Genomic DNA, 14,053 nt, shown 5'->3' with positions numbered 1-14,053 from the left:
TGGGCTTTCTAAACACCTTGGTCTTGAGCCTACAACCATCCCTAATAACCCACACGTCAAGGAATGGTAGGGTTCACTCTGCTTCCACCTCCGAAGTAAATTCAATAAAAGGGGAGAAGCTATTAAGTACATCAAGTATCTGATCCTCCCTCCCCTTTTGTATAATGGTGAATGTGTCATCAACAAATCTTTTCCATTTATGCATAGGAAATTCTAAACCCTCAAAAATTCTAACTTCAAACTCTTCCATAGCTAAGTTAGCCACTATGGCACTAATGGGGGAACCCATGGTTGTGCCATGGACCTACTAATACATGACATCTTGGAAAACCATGGTGGTACCGGATAAACAAAACTCCACACCCTCACAAATATCGTTAACACTAAGAGGAGACCTAGTACTTAAAACATAACATCCTTTTCTAATGCCATTCTAACACAACATCCTTTTCTAATGCCATTCTAACACATTGGACTCCAAATTTAATAGAGATACAAGTGAACAATGATGTAACATCGAAAGAAATCATAATTTCGTCTTCTCGTATATCTGTCCTTTTATAAAATCCACAAACTCTTTGCTATTCTTGATAACAAAGTTGGAAAGTCCTACTATGGGTGTGATCAACTTGGCAAGGTACCTTGATAGAGCATACGTGGGACTATTTACAAATGACACAATTGGCCTGAGTGGTACGCCCACTTTATGTATCTTGGGGAGCCCGTAGAATCTGGGTAGGCAGCATCCAGCAGCATGTAATGATCAATATACCTCCTTGGATATCCATCCTGACTTGTTCCAACGTTGTATAAGGTTATTCACTTGTCGCTCCAAACTAACCAACGGATTTCTATGGACGACTTTATACATAGTGGTATCTTGCAATAATTCCAAAGCTTTATTAAAATATTGCTCCTTGTCCAAAATAACTGTAGCTCTACCCTTGTCCGCAGGTAAGACTATGATTTCGTCATCTTGTTTAAGTTCCCTCAAAGCCCTTTTTTGACTAGTACTAAGGTTGGAGGGGGCCAACTTGGCCTGGCTCAGGATAGCTGCAGTTCTAATGCGTACTTCATCAGCCTGGATCGCTGGTAAGTTATAAATGGCTCTCTTGATGCCCATGGCTATTTCCGCGATGGGAGGTTTGTTGGGCATCAGAGCAAACTTGGTACCCAAGCTTAAAACCCCCTCCTGTTCCTTAGTTAGCCGCTTTCTACTGAGATAAAATTAGTATTAACATGGTCATGTGTAATCACTGTCTTCTCTAATAATCTATTAAATTTGCTGATTTGCCTCTGTTTATACACATCTGAAACCTTAGTTGTTTTCTCCAAGACTAATTTCACTACCAATGATCGATGTACAGGAGATATATTATTAACATTCTAGAGCCAAACCAATTTGTCTTCTGGTAATCCTTAGATCATCATGTAGTTTGTGGATCCAGATACACAAAATCCTTTTTTTTGGAACCAATTGATAGCTCTAATTAAACGATCATCATCAAAAGGCATCTTTATGCGGAACCCATATGGAACTAGGCCATGTGCTTTACATCTGTAAGCAAATCTTAAATGCTGTTTCTGTTTGGCCTCCATCATGCTTATCTCTCAAATTGCGGATGCGCCACACTACAGAGTGGCCATAGCTATTAAGGATATCTCCAAATAGGCCTACAAGGTTGGGACAATTCATATTGAACAATTAGACTTTACGCCAGCCGGTATTCAAATAAACAAATTTCAATCCTGCAACTAAAACACTTTATTTACAATAAAATAAAATACAAGCGTATAAAATGAAATGAAATGAAATAAAATAAAATATATAGTAGTCTAAAACTGATGTGATTTAATTTACAATAAAATAAAAATATATATATAAAATAAAATATGATAAAAGCGATAAAAACAGTTAATAAAATACCGTAACAACTGTAGCTTTCAGAGACAGCGGTCTCCTTTCTCAACAGTATATTTCTGCTGTGTGGCACATCCTTAAATAGCTTCTCCCCTTTTATTAAATTTACTTCGGAGGTGGAAGCAGAGGGAACCCTACCATTCCTTGACACGTTGGTTATTAGGGATGGTTGTAGGCTCAAGACCAAGGTGTATAGAAAGCCCATGTGCCAAGGTCAATATACTCATTATACCTCATTATACTATTATACTCATTATACACTGTAGCACCTCCGAGGACAGAGATAACGAAATTATTCGTGTCACAGCAGACCTCAAGAAATGCGGCTACCCCCAGAGGGTGTTGGACGGAATTATTAATGGAACAGAGTCCACCCGTACTGAACCGTTCGCCCCTGTGAGCACTGCATACATTTCCTACTATCCGGCCTTTCAGACCACACTGCACGAATAATTCGGGGGTGCCAGATACGCTGTGTGCAACTCCCGGGACAGAGGTTGTACGCAGTGATATCTTGTGTCAAAGACCCCATAACGAAAGAAGCCAACAGTGGGGTGGTATATGAAATTAAATGCCCGGATTGTGGGGTGTGTTATGTAGGTGAGATGGGACGACAACTGAAAGACCGTCTGGGGGAGCATACGAATGCAATAAAGTCCGCAAACTATGGGAAGTCTGCCGTGGCAGAACACTTCTGGGAGAAGCAACATCAAATCTCCCCGGAGGATGCTGTCATCATGGATCATGCACAGGGGTTCTGGGACCGTAAATGGCTTGAGAGTTTACGTATTGGGGCAGCTAGCAATTCCATTAATACAGACAAGGGTGTATGCTTACATCCTCTCTTTGAAACAGTTGTTCTTGGGTGAGATGTACGGTTTCAGCTAGCGTGCTCCCGAGCCACTTCCAGTTCCGGTGCATAAATGGGAAATTCCAGCCATATTCCTGAGGAACCATGTGACGAGTGCCGTGGATCTGCTATTTAAAGATGTGCCACACAGCAGAAATATGCTGTTGAGAAAGGAGACCGCTGTCTCTGAAAGCTACAGTTGTTACGGTATTTTATTAACTGTTTTTATCGCTTTTATCATCATATTTTATTTTATATATATATTTTTATTTTATTGTAAATTAAATATCAGTTTTAGACTACTATATATTTTTTTTTATTTCACTTCATACGCTTGTATTTTATTTATTGTAAATAAAGTGTTTTAGTTGCAGGATTGAAATTTGTTTATTTGAATACTGGCTGGTGTAAAGTCTAATTGTTCAATATGAAGCAGCGTATTAAGATTATAAGAACAGGCTATGAAAAGCAGTGTATCACTGTGATGCTATGCATCACCACTGATGGTTGAAAGTTGCCACCATATTTAATTTTAAATCGAAAAACCATACCGAAGAATGAAGTTTTCCCTAAAGATGGATGGATGTCGGCAGAGCTTATGGAAGACTGGTTAAATATTGTGTGGAACAGATGTCCTGGAAGTCTTCGTAATCCACCTAGCATGCTAGTACTTGATTCATTTTGTGGACATTTGTCTGAACAGGTCAAAAATAAAATTGTGAAAAAACGTGGTGACTTGGTTGTGATTCCTGGTGGCATAACTAGCCAACTGCAACCACTCAATATTTCAGTCAACAAACCATTTAAGGATTCCATGAGAATGGAATATGAATCCTGGTTTTTGACTGATAACCTTCTGGAAAAATTAAGAAAGCGCCGGCATCAAAATTGGCAGAATGGGTATCAACAGCTTGGAAGCTAATCCCAGAAAGAATAGTGCAGCACTCATTTAAAAAATGTTGCATCACCAACTTTCTCGATGGCTCAGAAGATGATATATTATGGGATAATGAAGATAACGATGGCTCAGAAGAATCAGACTCAATGTGAGGTAGACTCTGATACTGATTCAGATGCAGATATTGACGGCTCAGAAGATTCAGAAGGAAGTGATGAATAACATACCTATTGATAAATACTATTTGTTGTTGGTAAATTGAATTCTATTATAATAAAAATATTTGTTAGATATATTTTAGCATTTTATTTTATTTTATTTATTTATTTATTTTTTTGGAATCAGTCAAAGTTTTTTTTTTCCATTGGTACTGAAAATAAGGTGCATCTTACGATCGAAGAAATACTGTATACAGTTGTGCCCCTGCATCCGCTGATTCGGTATCTGCTGATTCAGTTAAACACAGAAAAAAAAAAAAAAAACTTTTAATACATACTACTCGTGTGTCCAATACGATGCCGATTTTAAATCGAATAGCTTCCCTTTATTTTTTAAAATGTCGCGTATGGTTTGATCACCAACATTATAATGGTTCTTTAGAGATTTAATGGATGCACTATTTTCAAACTTTTGAAGTTTTTTGTTTAATTTTAAAGCACAGCTCTTGCATTTGCCCATTATTTTTGTAATTTCTGAACAAAAAAAAAAAAAAAAAATTCCAACATCCCTGACATAAGTAAGGAAACAAAATTCTTGTTTTAAAAATAATTAAATAATAAAAGGTGATAAAAATAATTTTTATCACCTTTTACATCACATAGTTCCTTTCTGTTTTCATTTACTCAATCACAATATCGGTTTGTTTTTTTTTTTGTTTCCTGAGAAAACTTTATATTTTATGAAATACCTCTGTTGAAGTGCAGTTTATTTTTAAGACATTAAAGCACTGAAAATAACATTATGATAGTTTTATAAAATGGGATTATCTACACAGGTTAATGCTTTAATTCAAATTATAAGTTAACCATATTATATAAATACTATAAAAATATATATAAAAAAAAAAAAAAACATGAAATTGTGAAATTTCAGAATCAACACAGAAAATATTCTATAGATATCAAATATATATACAGGCATACCTCGGTTAACGTTACCTCTGATAACGAAGCCTCGATATAACGAAGTCCGCAATTTCAAGCCCCATTTAACATAAAAAATATTCCAATTTAAGGCCAACGCCCGACAATCATCCGATTGGTGACTGACGGCGACTCGTTACGTATTCCCGAGTGCTCCCGAGCTGCGGGCATGTCTGTTATAACAGTTTTGCGTGTCAATCGCGTAATTTAGTTGTTGTTTACATGATTGACGTTTCAGTGTGGCGCATTGCAATAATCGACGTAGGTTCTTTATAGCATTACATAACGTAGATTTTGTAAATTTTAATAGAAATATTTTTGTTTTAGTTAATTAAAATGTCAGAATCAAAGAAAAGAAAAGCAATTTCTTTGGAAACTAAACTAAATATCATACGACGTGTTAAAAGCGGCGAAAGAAAATCCGATGTGGCACATTCTTGAGGATTAGCGCAATCAACTTTAACAACCATACTAAGTCAATCAGAAAAAATAAAACAGTCTGCTCAGAATTGTACAGATGTTACAGCGGCAAAATTAACTCGCTTAAGGAATCCAATTTTAGAAAAAATGGAGAAAATGTTAAGTTTGTGGATAGATGATATGTCACAACGTCATATGCCTTTAAGTCAAATGGTGATTCAAGAAAAAGCATTATTTTTGTTTAATCACCTGAAATCTAAACAAACTGAAGAAATTACGGAAACCTTTGGGGCTTCTCGTGGTTGGTTCGAGAAATTTAAAAAACGGGCCAGGATTCATAGTGTAAAATTAACAGGAGAAGCTGCAAGTGCAGATGTTGAAGCTGCAAATAAGTTTCCAGAAAAACTAAAGGAAATAATTGAACGTGAAAATTTTCCACCAAATTTGGTGTTCAATGTTGACGAAAGCGGTTTGTTCTGGAAACGGCTACCAACAAAAAGCTTCATTTCTATTGAAGAAAAATCAGCTGCTGGATTTAAAGCAGCCAAAGACCGTTTAACGTTACTCTTTGGATCAAATGCCTCTGGTGATTATAAATTAAAATTGCTATTAGTTTACCATTCAGAAAATCCGAGGGCGTTAAAAGGTAACATAAAAATTAATTTACCTGTAATATGGAAAGCAAATAGAAAAGCGTGGGTTACCAAGGAGTTATTTACTGATTGGTTTGTTAACCACTTTTGTCCTGGAGTAAAACGGTATTGTAAAAAAAACAACTTTGAAGAAAAAGCTCTTTTATTGTTAGACAATGCTCCGGGACATCCTACTGATCTTAACACGTTGGACACATGCATTCCTGTCAAAGTTGTGTTTCTTCCAGCAAACACAACTTCCCTGATTCAACCATTGGATCAGGGAGTAATAGCATCATTTAAAGCTTATTATCTGCGTCGAACTTTAAGCAATTTAACTGAACTAGAGGATAAAGTGGAAATGACAGTTAAAACTTTTTGGAAAAACTACACCATTAAAAACGCAATTGAAAACATTGATAGTTCTTGGAAAGAAGTCACTAAGAAATGCTTAAATGGAGTTTGGCGCAAAATATGGCCAGAAGTTGTACTAGAAGAAGAAAATAACATCCAAGAAATTAGAAATGAAGTTATCCAGATGGCTCAATCAATAGGTTTCGAAAATGTCGATGAAGAGGATGTTAGAAATTTATTGAATGCAGAAGATGATGGTTTTTCAGTGGAAGATTTAGAAAACCTTGTTAGCAACGAAGACAAAGATAATGAAGGCGAAGTTAAAGAAGTTCCTGCCGAAAAAGTGTTAACAACCAAAGATTTAAAAAGGTGCTTAAATGACATTGAAAACGTTTTAAATTTTTTTAGTGAAAATGATCCCGATTTAGGAAGAAGTGTTATAGTTAAGCGATCAGTGTTAAATGCAATAACTCCGTATAGGCAATTGTTAAATGAAAGAGAAAAAAAGCATAAACAATCAACTTTAACCTCATATTTTAAAATGTGATTTCACTTTGTATGTAAGTTGACTGTTTATTTAATAAAACTTTTCTTTGTTCGAAAAAAAGCTTTTCATTTTCTTTACGTAGGAACGTATCCCTATTCTGGCCATAGTATTTTTACCTCTGAAAACGAAGTTTCGCTTAACGAAGTAATTTCGTGGAACGCATCCTATTCGTTAATCGAGGTATGCCTGTATATATATATATATATATATATATATATATATAGTACTGTGTAAAAAGTCTTAAGCACCTTCTGAAACTTGAAAGATATGACATATGAGAAATGTTAGGGTCATTAAAAATATGATAATTCTGTTTGTTTATGTTTAAATTAATGTAAAATAATAGGTGAATAAGCACAGTATCTTGAGGAAGCAGTAAAGTTGCCCAATAGCAATTCAGGCAATAAAATGTGCCAGTAGCTGTTGTTTCTGGTTACCGAATACTGAAGGAAAGTGATCTGATAGTCTATTATTGCTAAAATAACGAGTTGATAGTCTATTATAGGTAAAATATTGAAAAATATTGATAATCAATATAATTCATGCTGTAAAATATAATGTGTGCATTTCTCTATTTTTTGACAGGAATATCTAAAAAACCTAAAAAGAACTTCATACAAAAAAATCACAAGTAATGGGTAAATCATAAGTAACAGTGGCTACAAGGTATAATATAGTTATTTTGCACCAGCAAGGAAATTCTTAGAATGAAATTTCCCATCAAACAGGAGTTTATAGATGTGCCATACAACTTATTTTGAAGAAATACAAAGAAGTTGGCAAGGTGGAAGATAAAATTCGGAGTCGAAGACCAAAAAAATGGCCAGAAGTGATGGACAATATCTTAGGATAACATCTCTTAGAGATAGAAGAAAGTCAAGTACACTTCTTGCTGCAGAACTTACCATTAGCAAGGGCACATGATGCAAGAAAGCAAGCTTATATAGCATCAGCCAAAAAAAAAAAAAAAAAACCCACCCTTAATTCACCCATCCCCTCGCTTCAAATGTTTGTCAAGTTCTGCCTTGAATCTATTTAAGCTATCAACTTTTACGACAGATTTGTTCCAACAATCAACCACCCACTGGCTAAAGGCAAACTTCTGCACATCTATCCTACAACTCTCTTTCCTCAATTTGAATTTATGCCCTCTCAGGTGATTATTCTGAGCAAGAGGAAGAATCCCATCCGCACTGAGCATGCTCAAACCATTCAAGGCTTTATACACCTCAATCAGATCACCTCGCAGGCACCTAGTCTCCAGACACTGTAATTTGCAAAACTTAAGCCTTTCTTCATAAGAGCAACCCTTTGTTCTGTTCACTAATCTTGTTGCACTTCTCTGTACTTGTTCCAACAGCTCTACATCCTTCTTGAAATGAGTCCTCCAGACCTGTATACAGTACTCAAGGTGTGGTCTGACCATTGCCTTATACAAGGGGATAATCACCTCCTTACCCTACTAGAAAAATTCCTGTATACTATTGACAAGACACCATGAGCTACTCTTGCAGACCGTCCGCACTGCTCAGAAAACCTTCACATCTGCCTGCACAATTATCCCCAGGTCCTTTTCATTCTCTACCACTGTCAGTGTGGTACCACAGAGTTCATACGTTACTCTGGGATTACTGCTTCCCATATGTAGTACTTTACATTCATCAATGTTAAACTTCATTTGCCACCTCTCAACCCATCTGCTCAACTTTTCTAGATCCTGTTGCAGCAGTGTACTGTCATTAATGTCATTAACAACCCTGCCAACCTTCGTATTGTCTGCAAACTTGGACATTAAGCCTGACATATCATCATCAATATCATTTATAAATACAGAAAACAACAATGGACCCAACACTGAACCCCGAGGGACTCCACTAATAACATTAGTCCCCGAAGAGCAGTGTCCATTGATTACCACTCTCTGTCTTCTCCCACTCGACCATCCCTTTATCCATAGCAGCAATTTTCTTCCAATGCCACACTGCTCCAATTTGGGCAGCAGTCTTCCATGTGCAACAGTATCAAAGGCCTTTCTAAGATCCAAATACATGATATCAAAGTTATTCTTTGCATCCAGTTCCTTTGTGACTACATCATAGTATCCAATCAAATTAGTCAGACAAGACTTTCCCTTAACAAACCCATTGCACTGTCCAAGCTATAACTGAAGTCTTGTCTAAATGATCCTGAAATGCTTCTTTTACCAGTGCCTCCATTAATTTCTCTGGAACAGAAGTTAAACTAACAGGTCTATAATTACCTGTGTCTCCCTTTGATCCTCCTTTGTGAATTGGGGTCACATTTGCACATCTCCAGTCCATGGGTACCTCCCCTCAGTACAGGGAAGCTCTCATAATTATGGCTAAGGGTTTGCTTACTTCCTTTGCCACCTCCTTTAATATAACTGGATCGATTCCACCCACCCCAAGTGCCTTTCTTTTGTTTATCTTCAACAATTTCTCCTCCACTTTACTCTCAGTTATTACAAGATTATCTAGTTTACTGCCAGAGTTGTATACACCTCTGGCATTCCTCTCCCTGAATAACTCCTCATGTGTGAATGTAGATGCAAAATATTCATTTAGTTTGTTAGCTATCTGAGCAGGATCATCAACAGTTGAACCATCGATTAAAATTAATAACCCTTTTAGTTTATTTGGAAGAGGGCCAAAGTTCAACTCAAAATCGACACATTTTTCATGATTAAATTCATCAATTAAATTAAATCAATTAAATTCATGATTTTAATTGGAATTTTAAGTTTAATTTTGATACGTTAGTAGTTACCACATAATTATATACGTATGTAATGCAGAATATTTTATATGTACAAATATTTGAATTTTAAATATTTTGACTGACATTTGTACATCTTTTCACTACCGTTTATTATTGATTAGGAAATATCCTATGGCACAGACCGCAACTCACAAATACATAAGTTACTTTATGGGAATGTGGCGCTCGCTTAGTACAGATTCACTTTGCGCTCTGTTTTTCCGGAACGAATTATCAGTGTTAAGCGGGGGTCACCTGTATTAAAAGTACAGGCGGGCCTCGATTAACGCGATTAATTCGTCCCGCAACCGCATCGCGCAAAACGGAAACGCATTAATCGAATATCATAACCAATAGGAAAAATTATAATTGGTCCTTGACCTTCTGGAATGTCCATAAAGAATTTTAAAAATACCTTTTAAATAACTTTTTAACTGTATATAATGTAAAAGATAATGAAAATAATTATGGAATTAAATGGTTATTGCATAAAATAGCAGTTCTTAAACTGTGTGCCGTGGAATATTTTAAATTTTCGAGGGAAACACAGCGATACTCGACATCTGTCGGACACCGCCCGAACTACTAGCTCGAGGTAGTTCACAGTTTCAGCATTTCTTATTAAGTTGTTTGGAGCTAACTACTAAATGAAACTGTTAAGTATTTCTTTTGGTCTGGGTGCGCCTTGACAAAATCACTGAGACATTAAAGGCGCCGTGAACCGAGAAACTTTGGGAACCTCTGACATAAAATACACAATGAAGAAATTACTGTTGCGGAAATATTTGAACAGTGTTGACTTTCTCTTTTCATCAATCAATTTCCGATAGCCGACAACAATATTCTCTGGGCCCTGGCGAAATAAATATCGCAGAGAACATCAAACATTTTGTTTAAGGTTCTATGCGATACGAAAGATTTCATATAATTCTTTTACCGTTATCTCCTGCGCGGTAACATTTTCATCTGGCTCATTTAAAAATTTGAATTTTTAAATGCAAGTCTGCATTGACTTTATTAGCAGGAGACAAACACATCTTCTTCCGATGGTTGATGGAACACACTGAGGTGGGCAGCAGGCAAACGTTTGTTTATTGACCGTACGACTCGCGGTAAGCTTAACGCGCAATTCAAATCTTTTTCAACTATTGCATTAAAAAAAAACAGATCGCGTTAACTGGAAATTTGCATCGTGTAAAGTGAAAAGTGGTATCATTTTTCAAATAGCATTAACTGAATATCGCGTTAATCGAACTCGCGTTATGCGAGGCCTAGCTGTACACACCTTGTCCATATTAAAGACTCCTACCCAAAGTTGTACTAGGACTGTGCCATAAGAACGGACAAGATGATCTTGAATAATACACTGGACATAAACCTCACTGACAAGAAGGAAAAAAACTAGTTACCTGATTAACATAGCAGTGCCCAACATCAGAAAACTCTAGAAAACCTAAAAGGAAAAATCAGGAGGTAAATAGACCCTAGATAGGAAGTCAAAGAGATGTGGCACGTGGTACAAGTAACCATCATCCTGATCACCGCATCAATTACTCGCATGTTGTCAAAGAGCCTACAGAAGAATCTAGTACAATATGCCTCACAGAGAACACCTACAAGGAACTCTAGAAAGCTAAAATTCTGAAACCTGTAGGATAGTCAGAGTTCCTTGTCCAATAATAGTAACTGGATATAACCACCCAATGCACCTAATCAGTACCAATCACGGGAGGGGATAAAAAACACTCACGGACACAACCAGGAGAAAAAAGACAGGTGGACATGTTTTGATAAGGGGCGGCTGCCAGAACATTAGCTCAAATCTGCCTTGTATCAGTGTAAAGAACAGCACCACTGTAAAAGGGCCAGACATGTGATCAATGTATATTATGTGTGTGTGTGTGCGTGTGTTTCGGCCACTTGGCTACTCAGAAGTATCAATCACCTGGAGAGATGATTCTGGATACTTGTCAACACCACAGGAAGGTGTGCCAGGTCCAGTAGATAATTTTTCCTGTCATAGATTAGTGATATTGTCACAATTCACCAATGAAAATAGTGCAATACCAGTAAGTGAATCAAAATTCTCTTAGGGCCTACTCCAGAGGGGAAAAAAATTTCCCATGGAATGGGGGAAAGAAAAAACTCCAGTCTTCATAAGATCTCAAACAGCCATCTGCCTTCTTTGTTCAAATGCAGCTGATGCAAATTCTTCTAGTTTTTGAAAAACCATACAGGAAGAACGAAAATTTTCTTATTGGCCAGAAGAAAAGCCTTCAACACAACACCATAGTTGCACTCGCAAGTCTGCATATAATGGATATTCATATAAGAGATGTTTCCAATTTTCTTCGGCACAACATACACATAAATCTGTATCAAAGAGACCCATCTGATTCCATTTTTCATTTAGAGAACCATGTACGGTAATAAGGACAGAAGTTTTCATACTCATAGTAAACCACTTCCTTGCTGGTTAAATTAGCAAATATGTAACTACAGGTATAAAATTCCTTCTCATTACGACTTATTCCACTGTATCTGCCATTCCTTTATAAAATAGTTCTAACACTGCTCTCTTTCTGTTTTCAGACTAACCTGCAAATCCAGTTGAATGTCATGATAGGTACAACAGGACCAGGGTATGTCTGCCAGGGAAAAAAGTTGGTGATGTTACAGAGCAGATATCATCTTTTAAGGGCACAAGGGGTTATATTGTTGTTGGCACTAATAACATTAAGAGTAGGAGATCTGCAGATTTACTTAACAAGTACAAGTTAATGTTGGGAAAAAAGTCACAGGTTTAATGTTAAATTTGAAAGTGTCTGCAATACTGCCCAGACAAGATAGGAGGGAGTATATGATGAGAGCCTTGTCAATCAATTCAGCTCTGGACAGATTGTGCAAAGCTCGTGGGGTAGAATTTTTTTCAGCATGGTCAGTGGATGTTAACAGGAGAGACTGTTTCCACAGGGATGGGATACACTTAAATAGAAAGGATGCAAGAATATTTGCTGATGCTATCGAGGAAGTGTTAGGTTGACCAGAAAACTGTTTGTGAATCCCTCCAACCTAACCTTTTTAAGTTGGAGGGATTCACAGACTAACAGATTAACAGTAGCCAGGCAGAGGTGAAAGTGATCTTGCACTGCTTGTATTAGAATGAGTTGCAGCTGGGAAAGCAAGGTGCTGGGGATTTCAAGGACTGGTGGGAGTCATCATGGAACAAGTAAATACATGGGCTATGTTAGGGTAGATAAGAGTAAGAATAGGTGCATGTATACTTCCATGTACACCAATGCTAGGAGTAGAGTGAATAAATTTGATGAAGTGCTGGTCAAGATATCAAAGACAGATATTTTTGGGATATCAGAGATGTGGTGTCACACAGATATAAGCAGTATATAAATTTGACTGGAAATTTTTTTTTTTTTTTTTTTCCAATCAAATATAACAAGAATTCATTTCGTTCACTAAATTTATTGTTTACAATAGTGTATGCTAAAGGAGACCAGGGCTAAAGCCCTTCACTGCTAAATACAGTTGATTTGCCAACCTGCACTGAACCAGCGTGGCAGATTACAATCCATTTCCCTCAACATGAATTGTGAGGCTTCCATCCTGCAGTGGATTGATAATGCCTGCAGTTTACTTTTTATGCTAAAGGTATTGTATTTTGGTTTACACTGTCATACATGGAATTCCTATACAAAATACATTGAATTATCACAACTAACATGATCCTCAATGCGTTCTCGATAAGTATCATTTTTACACCTTTGAGCTATTCTAAAACAGGACGAGATACTTTGAATGCAAAAAAAAAAAAAAAATTGCAATTATTCTTTTCTGAGCAGAAATATTTACATTTAATTTTAGTTTTCAAGGTAAAAATTACATTTGAAATGTTTTTAGGAAACATCCTTAACTACATTAGCAAAAGGTAAATTGATATATACAATAACATTTCTTTTATGTCACAAGGCATTTTAAATTAAACTGTAGTTACATTAAAGTTATGGCTGAACTCCAGATTAAGGTACCTCATCCAAAATGACAAGGAAAGAAGTGATTGACAGGTGAAGGCACTTCCCACTCAGTGTTGTGATTGAAGGTTGAGTTCTGTGATTGGATGATTATTGTAGAGGCGTTTTCTTTCTGATTGTTTCGTGTCATCGAGGAGGGGAGTACTTAGTTTAGGTAGGGTTGTTTATCCCCCTCCATGGCGCAGTTTTTGAATCGGAAAATGAGTTCACAATCTAAACACAGCAGCAAGTATGGGGAGGGAAACACCCTAGGCATATCAACCTAGGAGGACAGTGGGCGGAGTCAACTTGTCAATCATTCCTTTCCCACTATTTTGCTAGCTGCCATGTTGGACAGGGAACCCTAATCTGGAGTTTTACTAAAGTTATATATAACTTTGAAATTAGAAAATATCCACTGTTTTTTGTAACCATGAGGAATCATAAAGCTTTAATTTTCATAAAAACTCATGGGCATTTAAAAAT

The 14,053-nt window shown here is 36.6% G+C and overlaps 1 protein-coding gene across 1 annotated transcript in view; it reads right to left on the bottom strand.

The window, feature by feature from the left end:
* rasp (protein-cysteine N-palmitoyltransferase Rasp) overlaps positions 1-14,053 on the bottom strand; it is a 372,659-nt gene that overhangs the window by 53,932 nt on the left and 304,674 nt on the right. The window lies entirely within an intron of this gene.

The sequence above is a fragment of the Mastigoproctus giganteus genome, chromosome 8, assembly GCF_048544385.1.
Source record: "Mastigoproctus giganteus isolate SK-2022 chromosome 8, ASM4854438v1, whole genome shotgun sequence".
Classification (NCBI taxonomy): Eukaryota; Metazoa; Arthropoda; class Arachnida; order Uropygi; family Thelyphonidae; genus Mastigoproctus; species Mastigoproctus giganteus.
Note: the sequence above shows the minus strand (reverse complement) of the source record. Positions and strands in the feature narration are given on the sequence as shown.